The sequence below is a fragment of the Ambystoma mexicanum genome, chromosome 13 (assembly GCF_040938575.1).
Source record: "Ambystoma mexicanum isolate Mex_15411 chromosome 13, UKY_AmexF1_1, whole genome shotgun sequence".
NCBI classification, from domain to species: domain Eukaryota; kingdom Metazoa; phylum Chordata; class Amphibia; order Caudata; family Ambystomatidae; genus Ambystoma; species Ambystoma mexicanum.
The window spans coordinates 357940549-357964032 of NC_090938.1; the positions used below are offsets into that span (position 1 = coordinate 357940549).

The 23484-nt window shown below is 43.6% G+C and overlaps 22 non-coding genes across 22 annotated transcripts; 6 read left to right on the top strand and 16 right to left on the bottom strand.

Moving 5' to 3' along the window:
* Positions 1-74: 74 nt before the first annotated feature.
* TRNAS-GCU (transfer RNA serine (anticodon GCU)) lies at positions 75-156 on the bottom strand. Its single transcript has one exon. It is a non-coding gene; the product is annotated as a tRNA-Ser (tRNA).
* A 687-nt stretch (positions 157-843) lies between these two features.
* TRNAT-UGU (transfer RNA threonine (anticodon UGU)) lies at positions 844-915 on the bottom strand. Its single transcript has one exon. It is a non-coding gene; the product is annotated as a tRNA-Thr (tRNA).
* Positions 916-1937: 1022 nt separating this feature from the next.
* Positions 1938-2032, top strand: TRNAI-UAU (transfer RNA isoleucine (anticodon UAU)). The gene is made up of 2 exons: positions 1938-1975; positions 1997-2032. It is a non-coding gene; the product is annotated as a tRNA-Ile (tRNA).
* Positions 2033-3520: 1488 nt separating this feature from the next.
* TRNAT-CGU (transfer RNA threonine (anticodon CGU)) lies at positions 3521-3592 on the bottom strand. Its single transcript has one exon. It is a non-coding gene; the product is annotated as a tRNA-Thr (tRNA).
* Positions 3593-4138: 546 nt separating this feature from the next.
* On the bottom strand, positions 4139-4220 carry TRNAS-GCU (transfer RNA serine (anticodon GCU)). The gene has a single exon. It is a non-coding gene; the product is annotated as a tRNA-Ser (tRNA).
* A 687-nt stretch (positions 4221-4907) lies between these two features.
* Positions 4908-4979, bottom strand: TRNAT-UGU (transfer RNA threonine (anticodon UGU)). The gene has a single exon. It is a non-coding gene; the product is annotated as a tRNA-Thr (tRNA).
* Positions 4980-6001: 1022 nt separating this feature from the next.
* TRNAI-UAU (transfer RNA isoleucine (anticodon UAU)) lies at positions 6002-6096 on the top strand. The gene is made up of 2 exons: positions 6002-6039; positions 6061-6096. It is a non-coding gene; the product is annotated as a tRNA-Ile (tRNA).
* Positions 6097-7584: 1488 nt separating this feature from the next.
* TRNAT-CGU (transfer RNA threonine (anticodon CGU)) lies at positions 7585-7656 on the bottom strand. The gene has a single exon. It is a non-coding gene; the product is annotated as a tRNA-Thr (tRNA).
* A 546-nt stretch (positions 7657-8202) lies between these two features.
* TRNAS-GCU (transfer RNA serine (anticodon GCU)) lies at positions 8203-8284 on the bottom strand. Its single transcript has one exon. It is a non-coding gene; the product is annotated as a tRNA-Ser (tRNA).
* A 687-nt stretch (positions 8285-8971) lies between these two features.
* On the bottom strand, positions 8972-9043 carry TRNAT-UGU (transfer RNA threonine (anticodon UGU)). The gene has a single exon. It is a non-coding gene; the product is annotated as a tRNA-Thr (tRNA).
* A 1022-nt stretch (positions 9044-10065) lies between these two features.
* On the top strand, positions 10066-10160 carry TRNAI-UAU (transfer RNA isoleucine (anticodon UAU)). The gene is made up of 2 exons: positions 10066-10103; positions 10125-10160. It is a non-coding gene; the product is annotated as a tRNA-Ile (tRNA).
* A 1488-nt stretch (positions 10161-11648) lies between these two features.
* TRNAT-CGU (transfer RNA threonine (anticodon CGU)) lies at positions 11649-11720 on the bottom strand. The gene has a single exon. It is a non-coding gene; the product is annotated as a tRNA-Thr (tRNA).
* A 546-nt stretch (positions 11721-12266) lies between these two features.
* Positions 12267-12348, bottom strand: TRNAS-GCU (transfer RNA serine (anticodon GCU)). Its single transcript has one exon. It is a non-coding gene; the product is annotated as a tRNA-Ser (tRNA).
* A 687-nt stretch (positions 12349-13035) lies between these two features.
* TRNAT-UGU (transfer RNA threonine (anticodon UGU)) lies at positions 13036-13107 on the bottom strand. Its single transcript has one exon. It is a non-coding gene; the product is annotated as a tRNA-Thr (tRNA).
* A 1022-nt stretch (positions 13108-14129) lies between these two features.
* TRNAI-UAU (transfer RNA isoleucine (anticodon UAU)) lies at positions 14130-14224 on the top strand. Its single transcript has 2 exons — positions 14130-14167; positions 14189-14224. It is a non-coding gene; the product is annotated as a tRNA-Ile (tRNA).
* Positions 14225-15712: 1488 nt separating this feature from the next.
* TRNAT-CGU (transfer RNA threonine (anticodon CGU)) lies at positions 15713-15784 on the bottom strand. The gene has a single exon. It is a non-coding gene; the product is annotated as a tRNA-Thr (tRNA).
* Positions 15785-16778: 994 nt separating this feature from the next.
* TRNAT-UGU (transfer RNA threonine (anticodon UGU)) lies at positions 16779-16850 on the bottom strand. The gene has a single exon. It is a non-coding gene; the product is annotated as a tRNA-Thr (tRNA).
* Positions 16851-17872: 1022 nt separating this feature from the next.
* Positions 17873-17967, top strand: TRNAI-UAU (transfer RNA isoleucine (anticodon UAU)). Its single transcript has 2 exons — positions 17873-17910; positions 17932-17967. It is a non-coding gene; the product is annotated as a tRNA-Ile (tRNA).
* Positions 17968-19455: 1488 nt separating this feature from the next.
* On the bottom strand, positions 19456-19527 carry TRNAT-CGU (transfer RNA threonine (anticodon CGU)). Its single transcript has one exon. It is a non-coding gene; the product is annotated as a tRNA-Thr (tRNA).
* Positions 19528-20073: 546 nt separating this feature from the next.
* TRNAS-GCU (transfer RNA serine (anticodon GCU)) lies at positions 20074-20155 on the bottom strand. Its single transcript has one exon. It is a non-coding gene; the product is annotated as a tRNA-Ser (tRNA).
* A 687-nt stretch (positions 20156-20842) lies between these two features.
* On the bottom strand, positions 20843-20914 carry TRNAT-UGU (transfer RNA threonine (anticodon UGU)). Its single transcript has one exon. It is a non-coding gene; the product is annotated as a tRNA-Thr (tRNA).
* Positions 20915-21936: 1022 nt separating this feature from the next.
* TRNAI-UAU (transfer RNA isoleucine (anticodon UAU)) lies at positions 21937-22031 on the top strand. Its single transcript has 2 exons — positions 21937-21974; positions 21996-22031. It is a non-coding gene; the product is annotated as a tRNA-Ile (tRNA).
* The last annotated feature ends 1453 nt before the right edge of the window (positions 22032-23484 follow it).

The following is a 23484-nucleotide window of genomic DNA, read 5'->3' on the forward strand; positions in this document are numbered from 1 at the left end:
ACTCATTCCTGTCTTTCACAGGGAGGTTGAAAGACTTTGGTCTATGTTTAAATGCAGACTATAAAGAAAAAATACGACGAAGGTGGGATTCGAACCCACGCGTGCAGAGCACAATGGATTAGCAGTCCATCGCCTTAACCACTCGGCCACCTCGTCTGTTTGGGAACGGTGCTCGAGTCCCATGCTTAAAGAAGAGATAAAACAATGGTGGTGCAAAGTCAGTGAAAAATAGATCATGTTTGTCATAATAGAAACAAGATCGTTGACTCGTTCTTCCTTACCCGGCCATTGATAGATAAACACATCAAGTTGAAGTTCAGAAAAATATAACAAGAGCTCCTGGAGGGTTCACAACACTAATCCAGAGGAAGGTGCTTGAGCTTCCGTATGGCACACCATTAGTAGTAAAACCAGCATAACGCAAGCTCCAGTTTCCCAGTGTTTGGCATCATTCAACGTTTCCAGCCAAGATCAAAGTTCAGATGCTGCTGCTTCCTGTGATGTCATTGAATTTAAGTAGTGAGTGATGGCAATAACCCTTTTCCAATTAAATTTTGCCACATCAACGTCCCTGAAAATAGAGAAAGGCGTGCAACCCAGAACCGCTGTACTGTTCAATAGAGTAAGGGCTTCACCGTGATCATCTGCATCTGTCATCACAAGATTATCAAGGTCTTTTTCTTGAAGAAATTAGGTCCAGAAAGCCGACCTTCCCCACAGACTATTCAGACACCTTGCGCTTGTGGCTTTGTTATAGGCCCGAATCCATTGGTAAAAGGTTGCACAGGTACAATGTGCAATATCAGTTCCTATTCAACAATGTTCAAGAAAATTACCATTTGGAGGCCCTGATGAGGATCGAACTCACGACCCCTGGTTTACAAGACCAGTGCTCTGCCACTGAGCTACAGAGCCCCTCAGGTTACCACGCATAACAGCAACACAACGAGCACACAACATGATGTTTACTGGGTAGACATATTTGAAGGGTGTGTGAGAATGTATGTATATGATTGTGATTTGACCTGTTTTTTTCTGGCCGATTTTTTGAGGAGCAGCTAATTTGTGCGTATTCCGTGCAATTTTAGGGTGACTAATGAGGAGATGTGATGCGTGAAAGTTGAAAAAAACATGTACATGGCAGCAGAGAGACAATATGGATATTACCTTTGCTTTTTTAAATTTCTATCCGGATTCTGGCTCAAAGGGTAGTCAAGCACAGCAGATTGCATTCCTGCCAGTAACACGACAACCTTGTTTGTGTCCTTCTTAATCAACTAACATGCATATTTTCACTTTTGTCTGTATGTTCTTTGAAAGCCAATGGCAATGGTGCTTAGAGCAATGCAGATGTTTAAAAAAGATTTAAAAAGTTAAAATCGACAAAGGTGGGATTCGAAACCACGCGTGTACAGCAGATTAGCAGTCCATCGCCTTAACCACTCGGCCACCTCGTCTACAGGGATTATGTTAGGCATTCAAGTCTTTACAGGTAATAACACAAACATCTTCAAAATAGAACCACAATGCGTTCCTTGTTGAGGTACATCCAGCCGTTTGCAGGAAAACTGCCTCACTTGCTGTTGAGAAAAATTCATCAAAGTCCTGGGGTGTTTATAGGCATCGCCAAGATGACATTGGGAGGTGTTTCAATTGACACGTGTTGAATATGAGGAAGAGCATCATGCTGGCTCCAGTGGCACTGCCTGCAGCATGACAAAAATGTAGAAGGGACATTTGACTGCACCATTGGCTGAACATCAGTGGCAAAGTGTATATCAGGCTAAAAGGTAAGCTCCAGTGGCACAATATGGGCACTACAAGGCACCCATAATTTGGTGTCAGCTAAAAAGACAATGCCAGAGCTTGTGGGTGCTTTTGTACACTTGTGTGTGTGTTTGTGGGTGTAGTTTCATGTTGAAAACCAAAACACAGCAGCTCCAGTGGCGCAATCGGTTAGCGCGCGGTACTTATACAGCAGTACATGCAGTGAGCAATGCCGAGGTTGTGAGTTCAAGCCTCACCTGGAGCAACTTTGGAACTTTTTACTAATTCACCTCAAAACTGAATTATTGAACCAATAAATGTTCTGGACATTTTTTGGTTCACCTCAAGGTTTCCTTGATTGTCAGTTAATGTTGTATGACAGCTCCTCTGCCTTTTAGACATGGAATACTCATTGCAAGTTATTTATGGGGTGTTTGCGCTTTAAATACAGCTACGGAGGGTTTTTGAAAATAGAACAGAAAATAAAAAATGTCAACTGTTATTATACTCCATTTTCTGCTGAGCACCACTTACGGAAGACATTTGTAAAGGTAGAAAAAGGGTTACTGGAGTAGGATCCAGGAGACAATATCAACTTACAAAGAATAATGTTGTCTATTTACTGCATTATCGCCTTTGAAGCAAACCTCTGAGAATAAATACCCTTTCACTAATCAGGCAGTCACTTTGATAAAATCAAGCAGAACAAGGATGCTGATAGGAACTCGCCTCATTTGCATATGGGCTAGGGCTTCTGGGAGCCATGAGAATTAGGAGTTGAAGGTTTTGCAGATCGAGATTGCTAAAGGGCTGGGCATTTGCACAGACCTCTCCATGCCTGATTGGTGCCGAAGGTTAGTTGCAAGTGGTCCCCTGCTCACCCTACCTTACACAGGGCCATGCCCAGTTAGGCCCCTCAGGGCTAGGCCCGGCAGGGCTAAGCCCGGCGTTCGTCAGGCGAAGTGCCTGGACCCCTGCTCATCATACCTCAGAATCTGGTCTAGCTATTGCAGACATGGGGAATGGTGCTTATATCCCATTGACAGCGCCCACAAGCTGCATACTAATAGCCAATGATGTGTGAATGCGGTCAGGGTAGCAGACATATAGAACAATTGGGTGGGTTCGCTTCCGAACTGGAGGCACAGGAGCAGGAGAGAATGGCTGTTGGCGATGTATGCAACTTGCTCTGCGTGAACACATCTACCGACCCCTTCCCCTACACACACGGGCACATACACACACACACACACACATAGCCATTGGAGCTATGCAGAGCTAATCAGAAAGATTGGTAATCATTAGAACATGAAAGATATGTGTTCATTTTTTATTAAACTTGTGGACTCCCGCAGAAACGGAGGGACTCACATCTCTAATTGAGGCTTGCTTACCTCTATACAAATGTGTTTGCTGGCTGTCTTTCTTCAACTGGTATGTGCGGTTGTGTCTGTCTTTGTCTTTCAACACGCCTGGCACGTTTACATTATCAAAGAGATGATTGTATGGAGATGGGGAACACCCCTCCGTTGCATTGTGAACTTGAACAGTCTTTTCACCAAAGCAGCTACATGCGACATTGCAAGGTTTTTGTCAGTCTTTGCCTGAAAACATTAGGCCTTCCTCTCGAACTCTATTTCACTCCTTCTGTGGAAGACTTCAATTATGAGGATGCATCCCGTCATAAAAGGTTCTCTGTAGATGGTGCAACTCTGGCTTCTCTTCCCCGTGCTTTTTGAAAATAATCCGCCCGAGGCCCTGATGAGGTTTGAACTCATGACCCCTGGTTTACGAGACCAGTGCTCTGCCACTGAGCTACAAGGCCACCTGCTGCTTGCTCACAGCCAACAACAGAAAGTGCAAAGAAACCATGGGTTTTACCTAGGTAGATCTCCAGGTATATGAATTTCTGGTTGTGTAAAAATGGCTGTATATCTCTGCATGTGTTCAGTACGTCATCATACATCTGATTTGCGAAAGCGTGTGTGCTTATGTTGGTGATACATTGTCGGTATGCGTTTGAGTATGTACTTTTACGGGTATGTATGTATTGAGTAGGATGCTGAACAGGTTCATGAGTTTAGATAGCAGGTCAGAATGATGGCAAAAGGAACATGTAAAAGGCAGACAACTAAAAGAAAAAAGAATTTGGGATGTAAGCTTGGGAGTTTACTAACTGCGCTGATTTTGGCTCCTATAATAGTAAAGAATGGAAACCTACGAGGAAAGTCTTTGACTAATTTCATTCTCCGCCTGCACCAATGAACTTATTTTTACATCTCTATTTCCATATCTGTACTCATTCCTGTCTTTCACAGGGAGGTTGAAAGACTTTGGTCTATGTTTAAATGCAGACTATAAAGAAAAAATACGACGAAGGTGGGATTCGAACCCACGCGTGCAGAGCACAATGGATTAGCAGTCCATCGCCTTAACCACTCGGCCACCTCGTCTGTTTGGGAACGGTGCTCGAGTCCCATGCTTAAAGAAGAGATAAAACAATGGTGGTGCAAAGTCAGTGAAAAATAGATCATGTTTGTCATAATAGAAACAAGATCGTTGACTCGTTCTTCCTTACCCGGCCATTGATAGATAAACACATCAAGTTGAAGTTCAGAAAAATATAACAAGAGCTCCTGGAGGGTTCACAACACTAATCCAGAGGAAGGTGCTTGAGCTTCCGTATGGCACACCATTAGTAGTAAAACCAGCATAACGCAAGCTCCAGTTTCCCAGTGTTTGGCATCATTCAACGTTTCCAGCCAAGATCAAAGTTCAGATGCTGCTGCTTCCTGTGATGTCATTGAATTTAAATAGTGAGTGATGGCAATAACCCTTTTCCAATTAAATTTTGCCACATCAACGTCCCTGAAAATAGAGAAAGGCGTGCAACCCAGAACCGCTGTACTGTTCAATAGAGTAAGGGCTTCACCGTGATCATCTGCATCTGTCATCACAAGATTATCAAGGTCTTTTTCTTGAAGAAATTAGGTCCAGAAAGCCGACCTTCCCCACAGACTATTCAGACACCTTGCGCTTGTGGCTTTGTTATAGGCCCGAATCCATTGGTAAAAGGTTGCACAGGTACAATGTGCAATATCAGTTCCTATTCAACAATGTTCAAGAAAATTACCATTTGGAGGCCCTGATGAGGATCGAACTCACGACCCCTGGTTTACAAGACCAGTGCTCTGCCACTGAGCTACAGAGCCCCTCAGGTTACGACGCATAACAGCAACACAACGAGCACACAACATGATGTTTACTGGGTAGACATATTTGAAGGGTGTGTGAGAATGTATGTATATGATTGTGATTTGACCTGTTTTTTTCTGGCCGATTTTTTGAGGAGCAGCTAATTTGTGCGTATTCCGTGCAATTTTAGGGTGACTAATGAGGAGATGTGATGCGTGAAAGTTGAAAAAAACATGTACATGGCAGCAGAGAGACAATATGGATATTACCTTTGCTTTTTTAAATTTCTATCCGGATTCTGGCTCAAAGGGTAGTCAAGCACAGCAGATTGCATTCCTGCCAGTAACACGACAACCTTGTTTGTGTCCTTCTTAATCAACTAACATGCATATTTTCACTTTTGTCTGTATGTTCTTTGAAAGCCAATGGCAATGGTGCTTAGAGCAATGCAGATGTTTAAAAAAGATTTCAAAAGTTAAAATCGACAAAGGTGGGATTCGAAACCACGCGTGTACAGCAGATTAGCAGTCCATCGCCTTAACCACTCGGCCACCTCGTCTACAGGGATTATGTTAGGCATTCAAGTCTTTACAGGTAATAACACAAACATCTTCAAAATAGAACCACAATGCGCTGCTTGTTGAGGTACATCCAGCCGTTTGCAAGAAAACTGCCTCACTTGCTGTTGAGAAAAATTCATCAAAGTCCTGGGGTGTTTATAGGCATCGCCAAGATGACATTGGGAGGTGTTTCAATTGACACGTGTTGAATATGAGGAAGAGCATCATGCTGGCTCCAGTGGCACTGCCTGCAGCATGACAAAAATGTAGAAGGGACATTTGACTGCACCATTGGCTGAACATCAGTGGCAAAGTGTATATCAGGCTAAAAGGTAAGCTCCAGTGGCACAATATGGGCACTACAAGGCACCCATAATTTGGTGTCAGCTAAAAAGACAATGCCAGAGCTTGTGGGTGCTTTTGTACACTTGTGTGTGTGTTTGTGGGTGTAGTTTCATGTCGAAAACCAAAACACAGCAGCTCCAGTGGCGCAATCGGTTAGCGCGCGGTACTTATACAGCAGTACATGCAGTGAGCAATGCCGAGGTTGTGAGTTCAAGCCTCACCTGGAGCAACTTTGGAACTTTTTACTAATTCACCTCAAAACTGAATTATTGAACCAATAAATGTTCTGGACATTTTTTGGTTCACCTCAAGGTTTCCTTGATTGTCAGTTAATGTTGTATGACAGCTCCTCTGCCTTTTAGACATGGAATACTCATTGCAAGTTATTTATGGGGTGTTTGCGCTTTAAATACAGCTACGGAGGGTTTTTGAAAATAGAACAGAAAATAAAAAATGTCAACTGTTATTATACTCCATTTTCTGCTGAGCACCACTTACGGAAGACATTTGTAAAGGTAGAAAAAGGGTTACTGGAGTAGGATCCAGGAGACAATATCAACTTACAAAGAATAATGTTGTCTATTTACTGCATTATCGCCTTTGAAGCAAACCTCTGAGAATAAATACCCTTTCACTAATCAGGCAGTCACTTTGATAAAATCAAGCAGAACAAGGATGCTGATAGGAAATCGCCTCATTTGCATATGGGCTAGGGCTTCTGGGAGCCATGAGAATTAGGAGTTGAAGGTTTTGCAGATCGAGATTGCTAAAGGGCTGGGCATTTGCACAGACCTCTCCATGCCTGATTGGTGCCGAAGGTTAGTTGCAAGTGGTCCCCTGCTCACCCTACCTTACACAGGGCCATGCCCAGTTAGGCCCCTCAGGGCTAGGCCCGGCAGGGCTAAGCCCGGCGTTCGTCAGGCGAAGTGCCTGGACCCCTGCTCATCATACCTCAGAATCTGGTCTAGCTATTGCAGACATGGGGAATGGTGCTTATATCCCATTGACAGCGCCCACAAGCTGCATACTAATAGCCAATGATGTGTGAATGCGGTCAGGGTAGCAGACATATAGAACAATTGGGTGGGTTCGCTTCCGAACTGGATGCACAGGAGCAGGAGAGAATGGCTGTTGGCGATGTATGCAACTTGCTCTGCGTGAACACATCTACCGACCCCTTCCCCTACACACACGGGCACATACACACACACACACACACATAGCCATTGGAGCTATGCAGAGCTAATCAGAAAGATTGGTAATCATTAGAACATGAAAGATATGTGTTCATTTTTTATTAAACTTGTGGACTCCCGCAGAAACGGAGGGACTCACATCTCTAATTGAGGCTTGCTTACCTCTATACAAATGTGTTTGCTGGCTGTCTTTCTTCAACTGGTATGTGCGGTTGTGTCTGTCTTTGTCTTTCAACACGCCTGGCACGTTTACATTATCAAAGAGATGATTGTATGGAGATGGGGAACACCCCTCCGTTGCATTGTGAACTTGAACAGTCTTTTCACCAAAGCAGCTACATGCGACATTGCAAGGTTTTTGTCAGTCTTTGCCTGAAAACATTAGGCCTTCCTCTCGAACTCTATTTCACTCCTTCTGTGGAAGACTTCAATTATGAGGATGCATCCCGTCATAAAAGGTTCTCTGTAGATGGTGCAACTCTGGCTTCTCTTCCCCGTGCTTTTTGAAAATAATCCGCCCGAGGCCCTGATGAGGTTTGAACTCATGACCCCTGGTTTACGAGACCAGTGCTCTGCCACTGAGCTACAAGGCCACCTGCTGCTTGCTCACAGCCAACAACAGAAAGTGCGAAGAAACCATGGGTTTTACCTAGGTAGATCTCCAGGTATATGAATTTCTGGTTGTGTAAAAATGGCTGTATATCTCTGCATGTGTTCAGTACGTCATCATACATCTGATTTGCGAAAGCGTGTGTGCTTATGTTGGTGATACATTGTCGGTATGCGTTTGAGTATGTACTTTTACGGGTATGTATGTATTGAGTAGGATGCTGAACAGGTTCATGAGTTTAGATAGCAGGTCAGAATGATGGCAAAAGGAACATGTAAAAGGCAGACAACTAAAAGAAAAAAGAATTTGGGATGTAAGCTTGGGAGTTTACTAACTGCGCTGATTTTGGCTCCTATAATAGTAAAGAATGGAAACCTACGAGGAAAGTCTTTGACTAATTTCATTCTCCGCCTGCACCAATGAACTTATTTTTACATCTCTATTTCCATATCTGTACTCATTCCTGTCTTTCACAGGGAGGTTGAAAGACTTTGGTCTATGTTTAAATGCAGACTATAAAGAAAAAATACGACGAAGGTGGGATTCGAACCCACGCGTGCAGAGCACAATGGATTAGCAGTCCATTGCCTTAACCACTCGGCCACCTCGTCTGTTTGGGAACGGTGCTCGAGTCCCATGCTTAAAGAAGAGATAAAACAATGGTGGTGCAAAGTCAGTGAAAAATAGATCATGTTTGTCATAATAGAAACAAGATCGTTGACTCGTTCTTCCTTACCCGGCCATTGATAGATAAACACATCAAGTTGAAGTTCAGAAAAATATAACAAGAGCTCCTGGAGGGTTCACAACACTAATCCAGAGGAAGGTGCTTGAGCTTCCGTATGGCACACCATTAGTAGTAAAACCAGCATAACGCAAGCTCCAGTTTCCCAGTGTTTGGCATCATTCAACGTTTCCAGCCAAGATCAAAGTTCAGATGCTGCTGCTTCCTGTGATGTCATTGAATTTAAATAGTGAGTGATGGCAATAACCCTTTTCCAATTAAATTTTGCCACATCAACGTCCCTGAAAATAGAGAAAGGCGTGCAACCCAGAACCGCTGTACTGTTCAATAGAGTAAGGGCTTCACCGTGATCATCTGCATCTGTCATCACAAGATTATCAAGGTCTTTTTCTTGAAGAAATTAGGTCCAGAAAGCCGACCTTCCCCACAGACTATTCAGACACCTTGCGCTTGTGGCTTTGTTATAGGCCCGAATCCATTGGTAAAAGGTTGCACAGGTACAATGTGCAATATCAGTTCCTATTCAACAATGTTCAAGAAAATTACCATTTGGAGGCCCTGATGAGGATCGAACTCACGACCCCTGGTTTACAAGACCAGTGCTCTGCCACTGAGCTACAGAGCCCCTCAGGTTACCACGCATAACAGCAACACAACGAGCACACAACATGATGTTTACTGGGTAGACATATTTGAAGGGTGTGTGAGAATGTATGTATATGATTGTGATTTGACCTGTTTTTTTCTGGCCGATTTTTTGAGGAGCAGCTAATTTGTGCGTATTCCGTGCAATTTTAGGGTGACTAATGAGGAGATGTGATGCGTGAAAGTTGAAAAAAACATGTACATGGCAGCAGAGAGACAATATGGATATTACCTTTGCTTTTTTAAATTTCTATCCGGATTCTGGCTCAAAGGGTAGTCAAGCACAGCAGATTGCATTCCTGCCAGTAACACGACAACCTTGTTTGTGTCCTTCTTAATCAACTAACATGCATATTTTCACTTTTGTCTGTATGTTCTTTGAAAGCCAATGGCAATGGTGCTTAGAGCAATGCAGATGTTTAAAAAAGATTTCAAAAGTTAAAATCGACAAAGGTGGGATTCGAAACCACGCGTGTACAGCAGATTAGCAGTCCATCGCCTTAACCACTCGGCCACCTCGTCTACAGGGATTATGTTAGGCATTCAAGTCTTTACAGGTAATAACACAAACATCTTCAAAATAGAACCACAATGCGTTCCTTGTTGAGGTACATCCAGCCGTTTGCAGGAAAACTGCCTCACTTGCTGTTGAGAAAAATTCATCAAAGTCCTGGGGTGTTTATAGGCATCGCCAAGATGACATTGGGAGGTGTTTCAATTGACACGTGTTGAATATGAGGAAGAGCATCATGCTGGCTCCAGTGGCACTGCCTGCAGCATGACAAAAATGTAGAAGGGACATTTGACTGCACCATTGGCTGAACATCAGTGGCAAAGTGTATATCAGGCTAAAAGGTAAGCTCCAGTGGCACAATATGGGCACTACAAGGCACCCATAATTTGGTGTCAGCTAAAAAGACAATGCCACAGCTTGTGGGTGCTTTTGTACACTTGTGTGTGTGTTTGTGGGTGTAGTTTCATGTCGAAAACCAAAACACAGCAGCTCCAGTGGCGCAATCGGTTAGCGCGCGGTACTTATACAGCAGTACATGCAGTGAGCAATGCCGAGGTTGTGAGTTCAAGCCTCACCTGGAGCAACTTTGGAACTTTTTACTAATTCACCTCAAAACTGAATTATTGAACCAATAAATGTTCTGGACATTTTTTGGTTCACCTCAAGGTTTCCTTGATTGTCAGTTAATGTTGTATGACAGCTCCTCTGCCTTTTAGACATGGAATACTCATTGCAAGTTATTTATGGGGTGTTTGCGCTTTAAATACAGCTACGGAGGGTTTTTGAAAATAGAACAGAAAATAAAAAATGTCAACTGTTATTATACTCCATTTTCTGCTGAGCACCACTTACGGAAGACATTTGTAAAGGTAGAAAAAGGGTTACTGGAGTAGGATCCAGGAGACAATATCAACTTACAAAGAATAATGTTGTCTATTTACTGCATTATCGCCTTTGAAGCAAACCTCTGAGAATAAATACCCTTTCACTAATCAGGCAGTCACTTTGATAAAATCAAGCAGAACAAGGATGCTGATAGGAACTCGCCTCATTTGCATATGGGCTAGGGCTTCTGGGAGCCATGAGAATTAGGAGTTGAAGGTTTTGCAGATCGAGATTGCTAAAGGGCTGGGCATTTGCACAGACCTCTCCATGCCTGATTGGTGCCGAAGGTTAGTTGCAAGTGGTCCCCTGCTCACCCTACCTTACACAGGGCCATGCCCAGTTAGGCCCCTCAGGGCTAGGCCCGGCAAGGCTAAGCCCGGCGTTCGTCAGGCGAAGTGCCTGGACCCCTGCTCATCATACCTCAGAATCTGGTCTAGCTATTGCAGACATGGGGAATGGTGCTTATATCCCATTGACAGCGCCCACAAGCTGCATACTAATAGCCAATGATGTGTGAATGCGGTCAGGGTAGCAGACATATAGAACAATTGGGTGGGTTCGCTTCCGAACTGGATGCACAGGAGCAGGAGAGAATGGCTGTTGGCGATGTATGCAACTTGCTCTGCGTGAACACATCTACCGACCCCTTCCCCTACACACACGGGCACATACACACACACACACACACATAGCCATTGGAGCTATGCAGAGCTAATCAGAAAGATTGGTAATCATTAGAACATGAAAGATATGTGTTCATTTTTTATTAAACTTGTGGACTCCCGCAGAAACGGAGGGACTCACATCTCTAATTGAGGCTTGCTTACCTCTATACAAATGTGTTTGCTGGCTGTCTTTCTTCAACTGGTATGTGCGGTTGTGTCTGTCTTTGTCTTTCAACACGCCTGGCACGTTTACATTATCAAAGAGATGATTGTATGGAGATGGGGAACACCCCTCCGTTGCATTGTGAACTTGAACAGTCTTTTCACCAAAGCAGCTACATGCGACATTGCAAGGTTTTTGTCAGTCTTTGCCTGAAAACATTAGGCCTTCCTCTCGAACTCTATTTCACTCCTTCTGTGGAAGACTTCAATTATGAGGATGCATCCCGTCATAAAAGGTTCTCTGTAGATGGTGCAACTCTGGCTTCTCTTCCCCGTGCTTTTTGAAAATAATCCGCCCGAGGCCCTGATGAGGTTTGAACTCATGACCCCTGGTTTACGAGACCAGTGCTCTGCCACTGAGCTACAAGGCCACCTGCTGCTTGCTCACAGCCAACAACAGAAAGTGCAAAGAAACCATGGGTTTTACCTAGGTAGATCTCCAGGTATATGAATTTCTGGTTGTGTAAAAATGGCTGTATATCTCTGCATGTGTTCAGTACGTCATCATACATCTGATTTGCGAAAGCGTGTGTGCTTATGTTGGTGATACATTGTCGGTATGCGTTTGAGTATGTACTTTTACGGGTATGTATGTATTGAGTAGGATGCTGAACAGGTTCATGAGTTTAGATAGCAGGTCAGAATGATGGCAAAAGGAACATGTAAAAGGCAGACAACTAAAAGAAAAAAGAATTTGGGATGTAAGCTTGGGAGTTTACTAACTGCGCTGATTTTGGCTCCTATAATAGTAAAGAATGGAAACCTACGAGGAAAGTCTTTGACTAATTTCATTCTCCGCCTGCACCAATGAACTTATTTTTACATCTCTATTTCCATATCTGTACTCATTCCTGTCTTTCACAGGGAGGTTGAAAGACTTTGGTCTATGTTTAAATGCAGACTATAAAGAAAAAATACGACGAAGGTGGGATTCGAACCCACGCGTGCAGAGCACAATGGATTAGCAGTCCATCGCCTTAACCACTCGGCCACCTCGTCTGTTTGGGAACGGTGCTCGAGTCCCATGCTTAAAGAAGAGATAAAACAATGGTGGTGCAAAGTCAGTGAAAAATAGATCATGTTTGTCATAATAGAAACAAGATCGTTGACTCGTTCTTCCTTACCCGGCCATTGATAGATAAACACATCAAGTTGAAGTTCAGAAAAATATAACAAGAGCTCCTGGAGGGTTCACAACACTAATCCAGAGGAAGGTGCTTGAGCTTCCGTATGGCACACCATTAGTAGTAAAACCAGCATAACGCAAGCTCCAGTTTCCCAGTGTTTGGCATCATTCAACGTTTCCAGCCAAGATCAAAGTTCAGATGCTGCTGCTTCCTGTGATGTCATTGAATTTAAATAGTGAGTGATGGCAATAACCCTTTTCCAATTAAATTTTGCCACATCAACGTCCCTGAAAATAGAGAAAGGCGTGCAACCCAGAACCGCTGTACTGTTCAATAGAGTAAGGGCTTCACCGTGATCATCTGCATCTGTCATCACAAGATTATCAAGGTCTTTTTCTTGAAGAAATTAGGTCCAGAAGGCCGACCTTCCCCACAGACTATTCAGACACCTTGCGCTTGTGGCTTTGTTATAGGCCCGAATCTATTGGTAAAAGGTTGCACAGGTACAATGTGCAATATCAGTTCCTATTCAACAATGTTCAAGAAAATTACCATTTGGAGGCCCTGATGAGGATCGAACTCACGACCCCTGGTTTACAAGACCAGTGCTCTGCCACTGAGCTACAGAGCCCCTCAGGTTACCACGCATAACAGCAACACAACGAGCACACAACATGATGTTTACTGGGTAGACATATTTGAAGGGTGTGTGAGAATGTATGTATATGATTGTGATTTGACCTGTTTTTTTCTGGCCGATTTTTTGAGGAGCAGCTAATTTGTGCGTATTCCGTGCAATTTTAGGGTGACTAATGAGGAGATGTGATGCGTGAAAGTTGAAAAAAACATGTACATGGCAGCAGAGAGACAATATGGATATTACCTTTGCTTTTTTAAATTTCTATCCGGATTCTGGCTCAAAGGGTAGTCAAGCACAGCAGATTGCATTCCTGCCAGTAACACGACAACCTTGTTTGTGTCCTTCTTAATCAACTAACATGCATATTTTCACTTTTGTCTGTATGTTCTTTGAAAGCCAATGGCAATGGTGCTTAGAGCAATGCAGATGTTTAAAAAAGATTTCAAAAGTTAAAATCGACAAAGGTGGGATTCGAAACCACGCGTGTACAGCAGATTAGCAGTCCATCGCCTTAACCACTCGGCCACCTCGTCTACAGGGATTATGTTAGGCATTCAAGTCTTTACAGGTAATAACACAAACATCTTCAAAATAGAACCACAATGCGTTCCTTGTTGAGGTACATCCAGCCGTTTGCAGGAAAACTGCCTCACTTGCTGTTGAGAAAAATTCATCAAAGTCCTGGGGTGTTTATAGGCATCGCCAAGATGACATTGGGAGGTGTTTCAATTGACACGTGTTGAATATGAGGAAGAGCATCATGCTGGCTCCAGTGGCACTGCCTGCAGCATGACAAAAATGTAGAAGGGACATTTGACTGCACCATTGGCTGAACATCAGTGGCAAAGTGTATATCAGGCTAAAAGGTAAGCTCCAGTGGCACAATATGGGCACTACAAGGCACCCATAATTTGGTGTCAGCTAAAAAGACAATGCCACAGCTTGTGGGTGCTTTTGTACACTTGTGTGTGTGTTTGTGGGTGTAGTTTCATGTCGAAAACCAAAACACAGCAGCTCCAGTGGCGCAATCGGTTAGCGCGCGGTACTTATACAGCAGTACATGCAGTGAGCAATGCCGAGGTTGTGAGTTCAAGCCTCACCTGGAGCAACTTTGGAACTTTTTACTAATTCACCTCAAAACTGAATTATTGAACCAATAAATGTTCTGGACATTTTTTGGTTCACCTCAAGGTTTCCTTGATTGTCAGTTAATGTTGTATGACAGCTCCTCTGCCTTTTAGACATGGAATACTCATTGCAAGTTATTTATGGGGTGTTTGCGCTTTAAATACAGCTACGGAGGGTTTTTGAAAATAGAACAGAAAATAAAAAATGTCAACTGTTATTATACTCCATTTTCTGCTGAGCACCACTTACGGAAGACATTTGTAAAGGTAGAAAAAGGGTTACTGGAGTAGGATCCAGGAGACAATATCAACTTACAAAGAATAATGTTGTCTATTTACTGCATTATCGCCTTTGAAGCAAACCTCTGAGAATAAATACCCTTTCACTAATCAGGCAGTCACTTTGATAAAATCAAGCAGAACAAGGATGCTGATAGGAACTCGCCTCATTTGCATATGGGCTAGGGCTTCTGGGAGCCATGAGAATTAGGAGTTGAAGGTTTTGCAGATCGAGATTGCTAAAGGGCTGGGCATTTGCACAGACCTCTCCATGCCTGATTGGTGCCGAAGGTTAGTTGCAAGTGGTCCCCTGCTCACCCTACCTTACACAGGGCCATGCCCAGTTAGGCCCCTCAGGGCTAGGCCCGGCAGGGCTAAGCCCGGCGTTCGTCAGGCGAAGTGCCTGGACCCCTGCTCATCATACCTCAGAATCTGGTCTAGCTATTGCAGACATGGGGAATGGTGCTTATATCCCATTGACAGCGCCCACAAGCTGCATACTAATAGCCAATGATGTGTGAATGCGGTCAGGGTAGCAGACATATAGAACAATTGGGTGGGTTCGCTTCCGAACTGGATGCACAGGAGCAGGAGAGAATGGCTGTTGGCGATGTATGCAACTTGCTCTGCGTGAACACATCTACCGACCCCTTCCCCTACACACACGGGCACATACACACACACACACACACATAGCCATTGGAGCTATGCAGAGCTAATCAGAAAGATTGGTAATCATTAGAACATGAAAGATATGTGTTCATTTTTTATTAAACTTGTGGACTCCCGCAGAAACGGAGGGACTCACATCTCTAATTGAGGCTTGCTTACCTCTATACAAATGTGTTTGCTGGCTGTCTTTCTTCAACTGGTATGTGCGGTTGTGTCTGTCTTTGTCTTTCAACACGCCTGGCACGTTTACATTATCAAAGAGATGATTGTATGGAGATGGGGAACACCCCTCCGTTGCATTGTGAACTTGAACAGTCTTTTCACCAAAGCAGCTACATGCGACATTGCAAGGTTTTTGTCAGTCTTTGCCTGAAAACATTAGGCCTTCCTCTCGAACTCTATTTCACTCCTTCTGTGGAAGACTTCAATTATGAGGATGCATCCCGTCATAAAAGGTTCTCTGTAGATGGTGCAACTCTGGCTTCTCTTCCCCGTGCTTTTTGAAAATAATCCGCCCGAGGCCCTGATGAGGTTTGAACTCATGACCCCTGGTTTACGAGACCAGTGCTCTGCCACTGAGCTACAAGGCCACCTGCTGCTTGCTCACAGCCAACAACAGAAAGTGCGAAGAAACCATGGGTTTTACCTAGGTAGATCTCCAGGTATATGAATTTCTGGTTGTGTAAAAATGGCTGTATATCTCTGCATGTGTTCAGTACGTCATCATACATCTGATTTGCGAAAGCGTGTGTGCTTATGTTGGTGATACATTGTCGGTATGCGTTTGAGTATGTACTTTTACGGGTATGTATGTATTGAGTAGGATGCTGAACAGGTTCATGAGTTTAGATAGCAGGTCAGAATGATGGCAAAAGGAACATGTAAAAGGCAGACAACTAAAAGAAAAAAGAATTTGGGATGTAAGCTTGGGAGTTTACTAACTGCGCTGATTTTGGCTCCTATAATAGTAAAGAATGGAAACCTACGAGGAAAGTCTTTGACTAATTTCATTCTCCGCCTGCACCAATGAACTTATTTTTACATCTCTATTTCCATATCTGTACTCATTCCTGTCTTTCACAGGGAGGTTGAAAGACTTTGGTCTATGTTTAAATGCAGACTATAAAGAAAAAATACGACGAAGGTGGGATTCGAACCCACGCGAGCTCCAGTTTCCCAGTGTTTGGCATCATTCAACGTTTCCAGCCAAGATCAAAGTTCAGATGCTGCTGCTTCCTGTGATGTCATTGAATTTAAATAGTGAGTGATGGCAATAACCCTTTTCCAATTAAATTTTGCCACATCAACGTCCCTGAAAATAGAGAAAGGCGTGCAACCCAGAACCGCTGTACTGTTCAATAGAGTAAGGGCTTCACCGTGATCATCTGCATCTGTCATCACAAGATTATCAAGGTCTTTTTCTTGAAGAAATTAGGTCCAGAAAGCCGACCTTCCCCACAGACTATTCAGACACCTTGCGCTTGTGGCTTTGTTATAGGCCCGAATCCATTGGTAAAAGGTTGCACAGGTACAATGTGCAATATCAGTTCCTATTCAACAATGTTCAAGAAAATTACCATTTGGAGGCCCTGATGAGGATCGAACTCACGACCCCTGGTTTACAAGACCAGTGCTCTGCCACTGAGCTACAGAGCCCCTCAGGTTACCACGCATAACAGCAACACAACGAGCACACAACATGATGTTTACTGGGTAGACATATTTGAAGGGTGTGTGAGAATGTATGTATATGATTGTGATTTGACCTGTTTTTTTCTGGCCGATTTTTTGAGGAGCAGCTAATTTGTGCGTATTCCGTGCAATTTTAGGGTGACTAATGAGGAGATGTGATGCGTGAAAGTTGAAAAAAACATGTACATGGCAGCAGAGAGACAATATGGATATTACCTTTGCTTTTTTAAATTTCTATCCGGATTCTGGCTCAAAGGGTAGTCAAGCACAGCAGATTGCATTCCTGCCAGTAACACGACAACCTTGTTTGTGTCCTTCTTAATCAACTAACATGCATATTTTCACTTTTGTCTGTATGTTCTTTGAAAGCCAATGGCAATGGTGCTTAGAGCAATGCAGATGTTTAAAAAAGATTTCAAAAGTTAAAATCGACAAAGGTGGGATTCGAAACCACGCGTGTACAGCAGATTAGCAGTCCATCGCCTTAACCACTCGGCCACCTCGTCTACAGGGATTATGTTAGGCATTCAAGTCTTTACAGGTAATAACACAAACATCTTCAAAATAGAACCACAATGCGTTCCTTGTTGAGGTACATCCAGCCGTTTGCAGGAAAACTGCCTCACTTGCTGTTGAGAAAAATTCATCAAAGTCCTGGGGTGTTTATAGGCATCGCCAAGATGACATTGGGAGGTGTTTCAATTGACACGTGTTGAATATGAGGAAGAGCATCATGCTGGCTCCAGTGGCACTGCCTGCAGCATGACAAAAATGTAGAAGGGACATTTGACTGCACCATTGGCTGAACATCAGTGGCAAAGTGTATATCAGGCTAAAAGGTAAGCTCCAGTGGCACAATATGGGCACTACAAGGCACCCATAATTTGGTGTCAGCTAAAAAGACAATGCCACAGCTTGTGGGTGCTTTTGTACACTTGTGTGTGTGTTTGTGGGTGTAGTTTCATGTCGAAAACCAAAACACAGCAGCTCCAGTGGCGCAATCGGTTAGCGCGCGGTACTTATACAGCAGTACATGCAGTGAGCAATGCCGAGGTTGTGAGTTCAAGCCTCACCTGGAGCAACTTTGGAACTTTTTACTAATTCACCTCAAAACTGAATTATTGAACCAATAAATGTTCTGGACATTTTTTGGTTCACCTCAAGGTTTCCTTGATTGTCAGTTAATGTTGTATGACAGCTCCTCTGCCTTTTAGACATGGAATACTCATTGCAAGTTATTTATGGGGTGTTTGCGCTTTAAATACAGCTACGGAGGGTTTTTGAAAATAGAACAGAAAATAAAAAATGTCAACTGTTATTATACTCCATTTTCTGCTGAGCACCACTTACGGAAGACATTTGTAAAGGTAGAAAAAGGGTTACTGGAGTAGGATCCAGGAGACAATATCAACTTACAAAGAATAATGTTGTCTATTTACTGCATTATCGCCTTTGAAGCAAACCTCTGAGAATAAATACCCTTTCACTAATCAGGCAGTCACTTTGATAAAATCAAGCAGAACAAGGATGCTGATAGGAACTCGCCTCATTTGCATATGGGCTAGGGCTTCTGGGAGCCATGAGAATTAGGAGTTGAAGGTTTTGCAGATCGAGATTGCTAAAGGGCTGGGCATTTGCACAGACCTCTCCATGCCTGATTGGTGCCGAAGGTTAGTTGCAAGTGGTCCCCTGCTCACCCTACCTTACACAGGGCCATGCCCAGTTAGGCCCCTCAGGGCTAGGCCCGGCAGGGCTAAGCCCGGCGTTCGTCAGGCGAAGTGCCTGGACCCCTGCTCATCATACCTTAGAATCTGGTCTAGCTATTGCAGACATGGGGAATGGTGCTTATATCCCATTGACAGCGCCCACAAGCTGCATACTAATAGCCAATGATGTGTGAATGCGGTCAGGGTAGCAGACATATAGAACAATTGGGTGGGTTCGCTTCCGAACTGGATGCACAGGAGCAGGAGAGAATGGCTGTTGGCGATGTATGCAACTTGCTCTGCGTGAACACATCTACCGACCCCTTCCCCTACACACACGGGCACATACACACACACACACACACATAGCCATTGGAGCTATGCAGAGCTAATCAGAAAGATTGGTAATCATTAGAACATGAAAGATATGTGTTCATTTTTTATTAAACTTGTGGACTCCCGCAGAAACGGAGGGACTCACATCTCTAATTGAGGCTTGCTTACCTCTATACAAATGTGTTTGCTGGCTGTCTTTCTTCAACTGGTATGTGCGGTTGTGTCTGTCTTTGTCTTTCAACACGCCTGGCACGTTTACATTATCAAAGAGATGATTGTATGGAGATGGGGAACACCCCTCCGTTGCATTGTGAACTTGAACAGTCTTTTCACCAAAGCAGCTACATGCGACATTGCAAGGTTTTTGTCAGTCTTTGCCTGAAAACATTAGGCCTTCCTCTCGAACTCTATTTCACTCCTTCTGTGGAAGACTTCAATTATGAGGATGCATCCCGTCATAAAAGGTTCTCTGTAGATGGTGCAACTCTGGCTTCTCTTCCCCGTGCTTTTTGAAAATAATCCGCCCGAGGCCCTGATGAGGTTTGAACTCATGACCCCTGGTTTACGAGACCAGTGCTCTGCCACTGAGCTACAAGGCCACCTGCTGCTTGCTCACAGCCAACAACAGAAAGTGCAAAGAAACCATGGGTTTTACCTAGGTAGATCTCCAGGTATATGAATTTCTGGTTGTGTAAAAATGGCTGTATATCTCTGCATGTGTTCAGTACGTCATCATACATCTGATTTGCGAAAGCGTGTGTGCTTATGTTGGTGATACATTGTCGGTATGCGTTTGAGTATGTACTTTTACGGGTATGTATGTATTGAGTAGGATGCTGAACAGGTTCATGAGTTTAGATAGCAGGTCAGAATGATGGCAAAAGGAACATGTAAAAGGCAGACAACTAAAAGAAAAAAGAATTTGGGATGTAAGCTTGGGAGTTTACTAACTGCGCTGATTTTGGCTCCTATAATAGTAAAGAATGGAAACCTACGAGGAAAGTCTTTGACTAATTTCATTCTCCGCCTGCACCAATGAACTTATTTTTACATCTCTATTTCCATATCTGTACTCATTCCTGTCTTTCACAGGGAGGTTGAAAGACTTTGGTCTATGTTTAAATGCAGACTATAAAGAAAAAATACGACGAAGGTGGGATTCGAACCCACGCGTGCAGAGCACAATGGATTAGCAGTCCATCGCCTTAACCACTCGGCCACCTCGTCTGTTTGGGAACGGTGCTCGAGTCCCATGCTTAAAGAAGAGATAAAACAATGGTGGTGCAAAGTCAGTGAAAAATAGATCATGTTTGTCATAATAGAAACAAGATCGTTGACTCGTTCTTCCTTACCCGGCCATTGATAGATAAACACATCAAGTTGAAGTTCAGAAAAATATAACAAGAGCTCCTGGAGGGTTCACAACACTAATCCAGAGGAAGGTGCTTGAGCTTCCGTATGGCACACCATTAGTAGTAAAACCAGCATAACGCAAGCTCCAGTTTCCCAGTGTTTGGCATCATTCAACGTTTCCAGCCAAGATCAAAGTTCAGATGCTGCTGCTTCCTGTGATGTCATTGAATTTAAATAGTGAGTGATGGCAATAACCCTTTTCCAATTAAATTTTGCCACATCAACGTCCCTGAAAATAGAGAAAGGCGTGCAACCCAGAACCGCTGTACTGTTCAATAGAGTAAGGGCTTCACCGTGATCATCTGCATCTGTCATCACAAGATTATCAAGGTCTTTTTCTTGAAGAAATTAGGTCCAGAAAGCCGACCTTCCCCACAGACTATTCAGACACCTTGCGCTTGTGGCTTTGTTATAGGCCCGAATCCATTGGTAAAAGGTTGCACAGGTACAATGTGCAATATCAGTTCCTATTCAACAATGTTCAAGAAAATTACCATTTGGAGGCCCTGATGAGGATCGAACTCACGACCCCTGGTTTACAAGACCAGTGCTCTGCCACTGAGCTACAGAGCCCCTCAGGTTACGACGCATAACAGCAACACAACGAGCACACAACATGATGTTTACTGGGTAGACATATTTGAAGGGTGTGTGAGAATGTATGTATATGATTGTGATTTGACCTGTTTTTTTCTGGCCGATTTTTTGAGGAGCAGCTAATTTGTGCGTATTCCGTGCAATTTTAGGGTGACTAATGAGGAGATGTGATGCGTGAAAGTTGAAAAAAACATGTACATGGCAGCAGAGAGACAATATGGATATTACCTTTGCTTTTTTAAATTTCTATCCGGATTCTGGCTCAAAGGGTAGTCAAGCACAGCAGATTGCATTCCTGCCAGTAACACGACAACCTTGTTTGTGTCCTTCTTAATCAACTAACATGCATATTTTCACTTTTGTCTGTATGTTCTTTGAAAGCCAATGGCAATGGTGCTTAGAGCAATGCAGATGTTTAAAAAAGATTTCAAAAGTTAAAATCGACAAAGGTGGGATTCGAAACCACGCGTGTACAGCAGATTAGCAGTCCATCGCCTTAACCACTCGGCCACCTCGTCTACAGGGATTATGTTAGGCATTCAAGTCTTTACAGGTAATAACACAAACATCTTCAAAATAGAACCACAATGCGTTCCTTGTTGAGGTACATCCAGCCGTTTGCAGGAAAACTGCCTCACTTGCTGTTGAGAAAAATTCATCAAAGTCCTGGGGTGTTTATAGGCATCGCCAAGATGACATTGGGAGGTGTTTCAATTGACACGTGTTGAATATGAGGAAGAGCATCATGCTGGCTCCAGTGGCACTGCCTGCAGCATGACAAAAATGTAGAAGGGACATTTGACTGCACCATTGGCTGAACATCAATGGCAAAGTGTATATCAGGCTAAAAGGTAAGCTCCAGTGGCACAATATGGGCACTACAAGGCACCCATAATTTGGTGTCAGCTAAAAAGACAATGCCAGAGCTTGTGGGTGCTTTTGTACACTTGTGTGTGTGTTTGTGGGTGTAGTTTCATGTCGAAAACCAAAACACAGCAGCTCCAGTGGCGCAATCGGTTAGCGCGCGGTACTTATACAGCAGTACATGCAGTGAGCAATGCCGAGGTTGTGAGTTCAAGCCTCACCTGGAGCAACTTTGGAACTTTTTACTAATTCACCTCAAAACTGAATTATTGAACCAATAAATGTTCTGGACATTTTTTGGTTCACCTCAAGGTTTCCTTGATTGTCAGTTAATGTTGTATGACAGCTCCTCTGCCTTTTAGACATGGAATACTCATTGCAAGTTATTTATGGGGTGTTTGCGCTTTAAATACAGCTACGGAGGGTTTTTGAAAATAGAACAGAAAATAAAAAATGTCAACTGTTATTATACTCCATTTTCTGCTGAGCACCACTTACGGAAGACATTTGTAAAGGTAGAAAAAGGGTTACTGGAGTAGGATCCAGGAGACAATATCAACTTACAAAGAATAATGTTGTCTATTTACTGCATTATCGCCTTTGAAGCAAACCTCTGAGAATAAATACCCTTTCACTAATCAGGCAGTCACTTTGATAAAATCAAGCAGAACAAGGATGCTGATAGGAACTCGCCTCATTTGCATATGGGCTAGGGCTTCTGGGAGCCATGAGAATTAGGAGTTGAAGGTTTTGCAGATCGAGATTGCTAAAGGGCTGGGCATTTGCACAGACCTCTCCATGCCTGATTGGTGCCGAAGGTTAGTTGCAAGTGGTCCCCTGCTCACCCTACCTTACACAGGGCCATGCCCAGTTAGGCCCCTCAGGGCTAGGCCCGGCAGGGCTAAGCCCAGCGTTTGTCAGGCGTTCGTCAGGCGAAGTGCCTGGACCCCTGCTCATCATACCTCAGAATCTGGTCTAGCTATTGCAGACATGGGGAATGGTGCTTATATCCCATTGACAGCGCCCACAAGCTGCATACTAATAGCCAATGATGTGTGAATGCGGTCAGGGTAGCAGACATATAGAACAATTGGGTGGGTTCGCTTCCGAACTGGATGCACAGGAGCAGGAGAGAATGGCTGTTGGCGATGTATGCAACTTGCTCTGCATGAACACATCTACCGACCCCTTCCCCTACACACACGGGCACATACACACACACACACACACATAGCCATTGGAGCTATGCAGAGCTAATCAGAAAGATTGGTAATCATTAGAACATGAAAGATATGTGTTCATTTTTTATTAAACTTGTGGACTCCCGCAGAAACGGAGGGACTCACATCTCTAATTGAGGCTTGCTTACCTCTATACAAATGTGTTTGCTGGCTGTCTTTCTTCAACTGGTATGTGCGGTTGTGTCTGTCTTTGTCTTTCAACACGCCTGGCACGTTTACATTATCAAAGAGATGATTGTATGGAGATGGGGAACACCCCTCCGTTGCATTGTGTACTTGAACAGTCTTTTCACCAAAGCAGCTACATGCGACATTGCAAGGTTTTTGTCAGTCTTTGCCTGAAAACATTAGGCCTTCCTCTCGAACTCTATTTCACTCCTTCTGTGGAAGACTTCAATTATGAGGATGCATCCCGTCATAAAAGGTTCTCTGTAGATGGTG